Raw genomic sequence first — 9,817 nt, forward strand, 5'->3', positions numbered from 1 at the left:
GTAACGTATACCAAGTCTTGTAAAAACCTGACAGTTCTTACAGTTGAGTATAGGACTGTGCTTTGTGTTTCCTTGAACTATAGCATCATATTCTTTGGATGATGAATCAAATGCAAATACAGTTGATGTTGTACACGTGTGGTATTGGCCCAGATACAAATATGTGATATCAGCACCATCCATTCTATTACTATAAGTGTGCTCTGCATCCAGTTCATGTCGTCAGTCTGTAATCTTAATCAGTCATGAAAGGCAGTTGATCTTAACTTTTTAATTCATTGTTGCCATGGTGACATCATGGCAGATAAAGTTTATACAATAAAAGAAGATAATGACCCCGTTTGCAGTGAGTAAAAAAGCTGAGCTCTGCCCGGGCTGAGCCCGGGCTTCATTTCACTGTAAACGCACGATAGGCCAAATGCGGTACCAAAAACGGCCGCGCATTTGGCCAAGCTCTGGAGGTACATATACATGTAGTCTCGGCCCGGCCTTTTCTCACTGTAAACGCAAACTGGGCCAAATGCGCTATCGAATTGTGACCGGCGCGCTCCTAATGATAATCGTTTGTTTACAAGCATAGTACCACTTTGGCAAAAATATTGAAAGGTTTGAATTAAAAGCCTCCGGGCCGAGCCCTCCACTGTAAACGCACAGAATTGCGGGGCCGAGTACCGCAATTGAGGCCGGGCTCAGCCTGGGCTCAGCCCGGGCTCGGCCCAGCCCTGCTCTGTAAACTGGGTCATTGATGCAGGTGTGTGTTTCTTCAATTTGTCTCCCTCTACAAATGAAATTTGTTAAGATCGCAACTGCTGATCTATGAATTAACAAACATGTCGGGGAAAAAAATTAATCAATGAGACTCGAACCTGTCATCTACTGCTTTCCGGGCAGCGACACTACCACCGGGCTATCCCTGGTTGCCGGCAATGACACGATGAACTTGGAACAAATACCCAAGCTCCGAAATTCTGGCATTGTTATGTTAAGTAGTCCAAGGCAGACAAGGCATATTAAATGAAAGCAATTAGATATTATTTAGAGGGATACAAATTGAAGAAACTCACACCTGAACCTCCACCCCCCTGAATAATATATTGCTTTCATTTAAGATGTTGATGCTCATCAAAATTTCAAATTTGACTCTTGAAAGCATAGGTATGATGACTGATAATATCAGTGGGTTGTGTATGCAATATGTCTTAAAGACAAATCGTCATTGTTATGTCATTGTTATTGTGTTTGACTTACTGAAAGAGAACACACATATCAAATATGTATAATTGTCAAGTAATCTGATTACTGAGTTTCTGTTGTAACACTCAGATTCATCAATCTTGAATAAACATGTGAAAATGAATTAAGGCGTGCACGCATTGTTTCATTTTGGTGATTATTGGGAGTGATATATGCTGGAGTGCAATTTTGTGCATGTATAAGTTGTCTTGAATAAAAACAGAATCGTAGACTCCAGGGGAGCATTTCATGAAGGAACTTGTCGGATAAATTGTCCGACAAGTCAATTATATCCGACAAGTTCAGAGAAATCAGCCAATCAGACTAAAGAATTTCTCTAAACTTGTCGGATAAAAGTGACTTGTCAGATATTTTATCCGACAAGTTCCTTCATGAAATGCCCCCCAGGGGGGCATTTCATGAAGCAGTTTGGTCGGATATTTTTCTGACAAACTGTTACAAGCTACTGAAATCCTTGCATCTGATTGGCTGAGAGCAAATTTGTCCGACAACTTTGTCGGACAAAATGCTTCATGAAATGCCCCCAGGGGGGCATTTCATGAAGCGTTTTGTCAGATATTTTGTCCGACAAAATGTTAAAAGCTACTGAAATCCTTGCATCTGATTGGTTGAGAGCAAATTTGTCCGACAAGTTGTCGGACAAAAATGCTTCATGAAATGCCCCCCCCCCCCCCCCCCCGGTTTCATGTAATAAACACTTAAAAGAAAATGAGAAGTTTAAAGTATTTGTAAAAGAAAAATATAAAACTGTAAAGTCCATGTAAAAGAAAATTCCAGAAGTTCAAAGTTTCATTTCTTTTTTAATGGAACAGTCATAAGATTAGCAATATAATTATATGGAAAATAGATGAGGTAATGATGTCATGGCCTGTTGCTGTTGTTGTTGTTGTTGTTGTTGTTATTTGAATTTATTTGGCATTTATCATTCCTCTAGGAATATTTACACCAAATCTATATTCATAAAATTACTTTATATTTCCAAATTTTACCCTATATTATTTTCATTTTATTGAAAATAATTCAAAAATAATATATTATATTAAATAAATCTCCCTCACTGGCCTCGGTTCGAGCTGCCCAATTGACGAACTCTCTTATTTCGACCGGAATAGCATTCCAAATTTTGGGTCCATTAAGAAATATAGAATTATAAGATGGCATGATAGTTCTGGCATAAGGCAATGTGAATTTATCTTCAATTCTCATATCATATCTTCTGTTATCACTCATTTGAAAATAATTAATCAAACATTTTGGAACATCTTCCTAAAACATAAGTACATAAAAATTGCACTTTGAAAATAATATATATCATTTGATTTTAAGATCTCCAGATTAAAAAATATATGCGATGTCTGGGCATGAATTAGAAAACAAAACAACGCTAAGATATAAAGCAAACATCTGGGCTGTGTGCAATGTGCAGAATGATTAAATCAAAACATATGCTTATCTAACAAAATTTTGTGTTCGAGTGAATCTTCTTGTTCTCTGAACATACTGAACAAAATCATGCATATGCTTTGAGTCAGTAGAAACAGCAAAATATGACGCACATCAGTGATATCTATTTCTGCCAATAACATACTTCTTTCTATTATATACTTTGGACATTCACATAAAAATGGTGGACTATTTCAAACATTTGTGGACAATTCGGACACATTCCATTTTCATGCATATTCAATCTAAACAGATCATAATTTAGAGAAATGTTTCCCATTCTCAATTTATGCATAACAGATTGTTCCTTCCAGTTGCTTAGCAAAGCTTGAAAAGTTTTCTTAACTGTTTTTTGTATCAACTTCAGTGGAGATTCAGCTTCTTCCCATCGTTTCTGCCATTTTTCCATAAAATACTCTCTAAGCAAATGTTTACATTCTGCCATATTCAGACCATTTTCAATATCAATAACATTTCGACATAAAGCAGCTTTTGCCTCTCTGCCGGCAACCTCATTTCCATTAGTACCACAATGACTGGTACCCATTCAAAATTTACATTTATTCCTTTATATATCAATTCCATACATCTTATAACAATTTCACTTACAAAACTTTCCGGCTTATTTGAATGACATAGGCCCAATAGCCTGTAGAACACTTAATGAATCACAAAAAAATAACCTCTCCGGCATACAGATTCGAGACTTGTTCTAACCAGATCAAAGACATAATAATGGCAATCAGTTCCGCTCTGTACACAGACGTAAAGTCTTGTATGCGTTTTGCTTGTGCATACTTCCAATGAGGAACATAAAATGCAGCGGACACTTTGCAAGTTTTGGGGCACTTTGAGCCATCGGTGTATACAATCATGAACATAATTTTGCCATTTCCTGTTTATCAATTCAAGAGCGATTTGCTGTTGATGTATATCATGATCACACTTTGACAGTATCCCGTCTGAACTTAACTCCGTGGACATTGCTGGCAGCTGCCAGTGCCAAAACGGTTGATGAAAAGGTTGTACTTTTTCCATATATTGGGAAAATAATATGAAATGAAATGAAATGAAATGAAATGAGATTTACCAAACAAACAAACATCGTCAACAAAGTCACAACAATTAATAGTTAAGATATAGTTTGGCAAAAAAGAACTGGCAATAGCGTGCAGGCTAGTCGAGGACAGTCCTTTCAATGATATGGATTGTAATATGATATAACGTATTTACAATATTTACAGAAGAATTGTTATATGTACATAATCATTTACATGTTTTCATAGGGGATCATTATTATATCGACAACAGATACTTTCGCAATGATATCCGAAAAACATTACGAGTGTTTATCTTTTTGACATAATGAGGAAATCCTCTCCAAATTATACTGCCTGCATATGACAAGGCGTGTTTACCTCTTTCAGATCTGATTGTTATTGATTTATAATTCATATTATTTTTAAACCTTAAGGTCAATTTCAAAACAATAATCAGAGATATCGTGCGGTAAAGTATGATGGATTAGGTCAAACATTACAGTTCCAATTACAAATTGGTATAGTCTGTAAACATCTAGCATTTGTAAACGATGAAATAAAGGGCCAGTATGCTCCCTATGTCCTTTGAAACAGATTGCACGCACTAATTTCTAATATGTCTTCACTTTTCATGATTCTTTCACCGAAAGGGGTGGGGGGATTTCCACTTCCGTAGAAATTAAATTGCCAGCATTTTTTTTTATATCCCGTATTAAGGGATGGTTTGGAACAGTGTCAATATGCTTATTGAGCAGTCAACATTTTCCTTCGTAGATCTAGTAGTAATTCACCTGATTCTACTTGCAGGGTTGTCAGAGAGTTGACCGAAAGATCGGTCTGTATCTGTCCGTCCGGGAATGTTCCGTGGAGACTGCGTCTGGCTTCACGGATCCCCTCCGGAGGACAGCGTTAATGGCAAAATATAAAAGAGTCCTCCGGACAGACGGATCTTTCTGTCTAGTCAGAGAGGTGCCTATACTGGCTCCTAGACAGATTTTGAGAGCTTGGTACTGTACTGAATTGAGAATATTTTTACATGCGATGAAGCTGAATCATATGCTTCGCAAGCATAATCTATCAAAGAACGAATTATTGCTCTATATACAGACAGTAAATAATTTAATTGAGCCTCGTCTAATCCATTCCACATGAGTTAAACTCTTCAGAATATTAATTTTACGTTTGCATCTGAATGCCCCTTCATGTATATGGCTCTCCAATTTAACCTCTTATCAAAATTACTCCTATATATTTATGTTCATCCTTTATTTGTCGTTAAAATATTTCTCTCCCTATCTTGAGGGACAAAATAGCTTCCTTAGGAGTGTGAGAGAACAGCATAGGTGTGGTTTTTGTGTGAGAGATTTTAGGTCCCCACGATGAAAACCAGCCATCCAAGGTGTTTAAATGTTGTTCTAACGCGGTGCTTATTATCCTAATGTCCTTTCCCGACTGCCAGATTACACAATCATCAGCAAACAGCAAGATGTGGTTGTTGGTCCTGAGCAGAATGTCAGACATCATAATGTTGAATAACAATGGCCTCAATGTGCTCCCTTGCGGAAGCCCATTCGGTATAGTTTCATTGTTTTGGATAACTCATGCTCTACTCGAACTTGAAAAGTGCGTTTCAATAAGAATGCTCTTAGAAATGAATACATATTTCCACATACGCCAAGTTTCGATAACTTTATAAGAAGAGTTTTATTCAACACAGAATCAAATGCTTTCTTTAAGTCAATAAAAACCGCCAGGGTCTTGGCGTTCACTTTCAGATGTTTCTGAATTTCGTTTTCCAAATTAACAATGTTATCCACACATGTTCGGTTTTTCCGAAAACCTTGTTGTACTGGGATCAAAATATTATGTTTTTCTATGTACGTATACTCAAACGTTCTATTCATATAAATGCTGATATACTTCATATCCTACCCTGTCTTCTTCTGGGGTGGACCTTTTCCTGGATTTTATAGGCCTACATGTCCAACTCCGTCATATGAAAAGATTCATTTAGGACGGACAACACTGAAGTATTTTCAGAATATTTCACTTCTTGAAACCCCTACATTTATGTCATCAGATGTTTCTTCTTGTCCACATGATCTATAATATTCTCCCAAGTAATCTGCTTTCTTCCTATCTTCCACAATGGGAAGCCCATCCACCTTTAATGTTGGGATGGTTGGTATACCCGTGGAAGGGGTTCCGTTGAGGATTTTTACCGTTTTCCAGATTTGAGATACCGTCGTGAAACGATTAAGACTGAGTTGAAAAGATAACCAATAATTTTTTTGTTTGTCTTATAATTCTCTGAGCTTGAGACTTTTTCAAATGATAGTCTTCTTGCAATTTCTTAGTCCAATGTTTAGTTAACTTATTTCTGATTCTGTTATACGCTCCCTTGTGATTGTGGAGCACTCTTTTGTCCACCATGGAACTGGTTTGCTTTTGCCCTTTGATTTGATCAGACTTGCGTCTTCTAAGATTTGTGTCTAACATCGCATGAATTTACTATGCAGGTCTGGCGATGTGGACATTTCAAAACTTCCGAAACACGTTTCATTTAATTTTTCCTCACACTTTTTCTGAAATATGCCCCAATTTATATTTTTCGTCAACCATTTCCTTTCCACTTCATTTTGTTCAGTGCGGGATTTCAGTGCACTTCCTAAAAATAACTTTGTACCAACTATAACATGGTCGCTCCTGTGTTCCACTGGTATGATTTCCCAGATGCATTTGGTAGCCATATTCAGCTGACACTATAATCAAATCCAAACATGACATTTTTCCTGAGGACGGGTCCTTTCTAGTACCTGATCCGTCATTTAAAACAACCAAATTTGTATTTAACAAAAACTCTTCAAGTATTCTTCCATTGGTATCTGTTTTTATACTGCCCCATAAGTTGTTGTGGGAGTCACAAGTCCCCAACAATGATTACTTTCTTGGGGTTTGTTACATACGTCATTAATGCATTTGTGGTTTCCATATATGCTGATCTTTTTGCATGGGTTATAGTAGTTAACTATCGAGATTTCTAAATTTTCTATATACAGCTTAATCGTCTGCATTTCTACATCATTTTCATCTGTCAAATAATCAAAATATAATGAGTTATGTATATAAAAATCCACGCCTCCTCCACACTGGTTTGTGCGATTTTTCGAAAGGCATTTATAATTCGGAATTTGGAAAGACTGGTTATGTGCAAACCATGTTTCTTGCACACCATGACGTGGACTGTTTCATGACATTCAGACAGTATGCAGGGCTCGACACTAACGGTGGCCCGGTGGCCCGGGGCCACCAAAAACGCACGTCGGGCCACCAACATTTCAGAAATGAATGTTTGGTGGCTCGATTGGGCCACCAAAATGCCAAGACAAAATGCCAAAGCAAATGTCGGATGTTTACAAGTGTCTGCAAATGCTCCCACTTTATCATTTCAAACATAAGTTTTGACCACCTAAATAGGCATCAACTTTTAAACTGATTATAAGCCTATATAATATTTGCTAAATCTTAGAACTCGGAATGACGGTATACTATAAGATGATTGAATTTTCTATTCATTTGTTTTAGATATAGGTACCTGTATCACTTCAGTAATACTTATTTTATGTTTTATAGGACCTATCTATTTTTTCTTATTTCTTATGTTTTTCTTGATATTTTTTCAGGCCACCAGATTTTACTTTCGGGCCACCAAAAAATAAAAATCAATGATTTTGGTGGCCCAATCGGGCCATCGGGCCACCAAAAAAAAAAAGTTAGTGTGGAGCCCTGCAGTATGTATGCTATTAAATCTCCTCCTTGTGAGTGCATTCCCTGTGCATTCCACTGGAGGATCTATGAATGAACTTGTTATCACTCAATGTGATTTTAGAGACATGGTAAGAATTGCTGAGCATTGCAAATCTCCCATTGACCTTAGTACAAGATACTTACTTACTTGGATACTTGGTTGATTAGCCCTCTATTCCTGTGGGAAGGGCTCTGTCTATTCTTGAAGGATGCCACAGTGGGTGCAGACACAACGTGCTCTGGGAGGGAGTTCCACGGCTTGACCACTCGATTAGAGTAGAAGTGGCCAGCAAGTCGGGTTTTGTAGCGTCTATGATACAACTTGTAAGAGTGACCTCTTAGTGTTTTAGGTGGAGTAGAGAAGAAAATATCTGGCTTGGTTTTGTAATGGCCATTTAGAAGCTTGTAGGTATCTATAAGATCGGTCTTGATTCTTCTCCCCTGAAGAGGTTCCAGTCTGATTTTGTCGTTACATAAACGTAAGCATCTTGTCTGCACCTTCTCCAGTGCTTCAATGTCTTTCTTTGTAAAAGGACTCCAAACTGTGGATGCATATTCCAATGCTCGTCTCACTATAGATTGGTAGAATGTGGTGACTTTAACTTCACTGAATCCTGTAAAACAGCGTCGAAACGTGGCAATCTTCTGATTTGCTTTTGTGACTATCTGTTGGATATGATTTGCTGGAGTGAGAATGTTGTTTACAGTAACACACAGATCTTTTTGGCTAGACACTTCTTGTGGGTAGATGCATGCCATTAAGGGAGTACTGATAATCCAAAGCTGCACGTACATGCGTAAAACAACACATTTCTCAGCAATGAAGTCAAGCAACCAGCGTTTCGACCACGCTGCCAGTTCATTTAGGTCATTTTGAAGAGAGTCGCAATCTGATTTAGTGAGAATCTTCCTATAGGCCTAAACTTTAGTGTCGTCAGCAAACATCTTGGCAGTGGATGAGACGGTGTCTGGAATGTCATTGACGTCAAACAAAAACAGCAAAGGGCCTTTTATATATATAGACCCTTGCGGAACTCCGCTTGTCACATTCTTCCAAGTTGAAACACCATTTCTAAGGACAACTCTCTGTCTTCGCCGACTTAGAAAGGATTCTATCCAGGCTAAAACATGACCACGTACTCCGAGATGCTTAAGCTTGTAGAAGTGACTTGTGGGGGACACAGTGTCAAATGCTTTCTGAAAATCTAAATAAATAATGTCGACTCTATACTTTGTCATCATAATCTATTATGCTTGCGTCCAGTCAAAAAGGCACTCCAAAAGCTGAGTGACACACGAGCACTTCTTCTGAAAGCCATGTTGGTGACATGATATCAAATTGTTAACCACTGCATGCTCCATTAACTGATCGTACATGATTCGCTCGAGCTCCTTGACGACATGGCTGGTTAAAGACACTGGACGGTAATTGTTCGGGTTTACACGAGAACCTTTCTTGAAAAGAGGGGTAATGTTAGCATCTTTCCAATCCTGTGGAAAGTCTGCTTTGTGGTTTTTTTTTTTTTTTACATAAAAAAAGGATTGACAATGACACTCTAGCATCCAGTTTGCATAAGTGTCTTTGAAGGGAAAACAAAAAGAAGTTTAAACTTTTGAAACTTTCTTTTATTTTGTCCAAAGTCAATACAACTAACACGGATATATCTATGATAATGATACCATAATCTGCTTTGCCAAATTGTCCAAGTGAAATTGCTCATGGAAGCGCAAATTGTGCTTCAAATTATGCAATTGTATTCTCATCTTACTATGCTGTGAGTCTGCATAATTTTGCGAGGATTATTTCAAAATGTGGCGCCTCCAAATTGTGTTCGTTTCGGATTTGATGAGGTATTTTGTACATGTTGGTGAAGTACTAGTGGTTTACACTTTTGGGAAAGAGGGGGGGGGGGTGGGATCGTGATCAGTGTATGCGTGCTTCTTCAGTGCTAATAACGCGCAAGTTTGAGACGAGTACATAGAGATGTATACTAATAATCTCTATGGACGAGTACGCACGCGCGCGCACGTCACATCAAGCCGATGCGAAAGTGATGATCTTGAATTCTTGGCAGGTCGTAAGAAGACACTTAAATCACATTCATTTTCATAACCGTAATTGTTAGATTTGTCCTACGTGTGCTCATCTCGGGATGATGTGACATTAAGCCTGTTGGAAAAACTCAGGAGATCTTTATCTTGATCGATAAGAGACAAACCTGTTGAAGTGCATCTGAGGCCGTGCCTAGCCTACTACCGACACCTCAATGAGA

Source organism: Diadema antillarum, unplaced genomic scaffold (assembly GCF_040938485.1).
Source record: "Diadema antillarum isolate AM-2024a unplaced genomic scaffold, OU_Dant_1.0 seq00001074_RagTag, whole genome shotgun sequence".
Lineage (NCBI taxonomy): Eukaryota > Metazoa > Echinodermata > Echinoidea > Diadematoida > Diadematidae > Diadema > Diadema antillarum.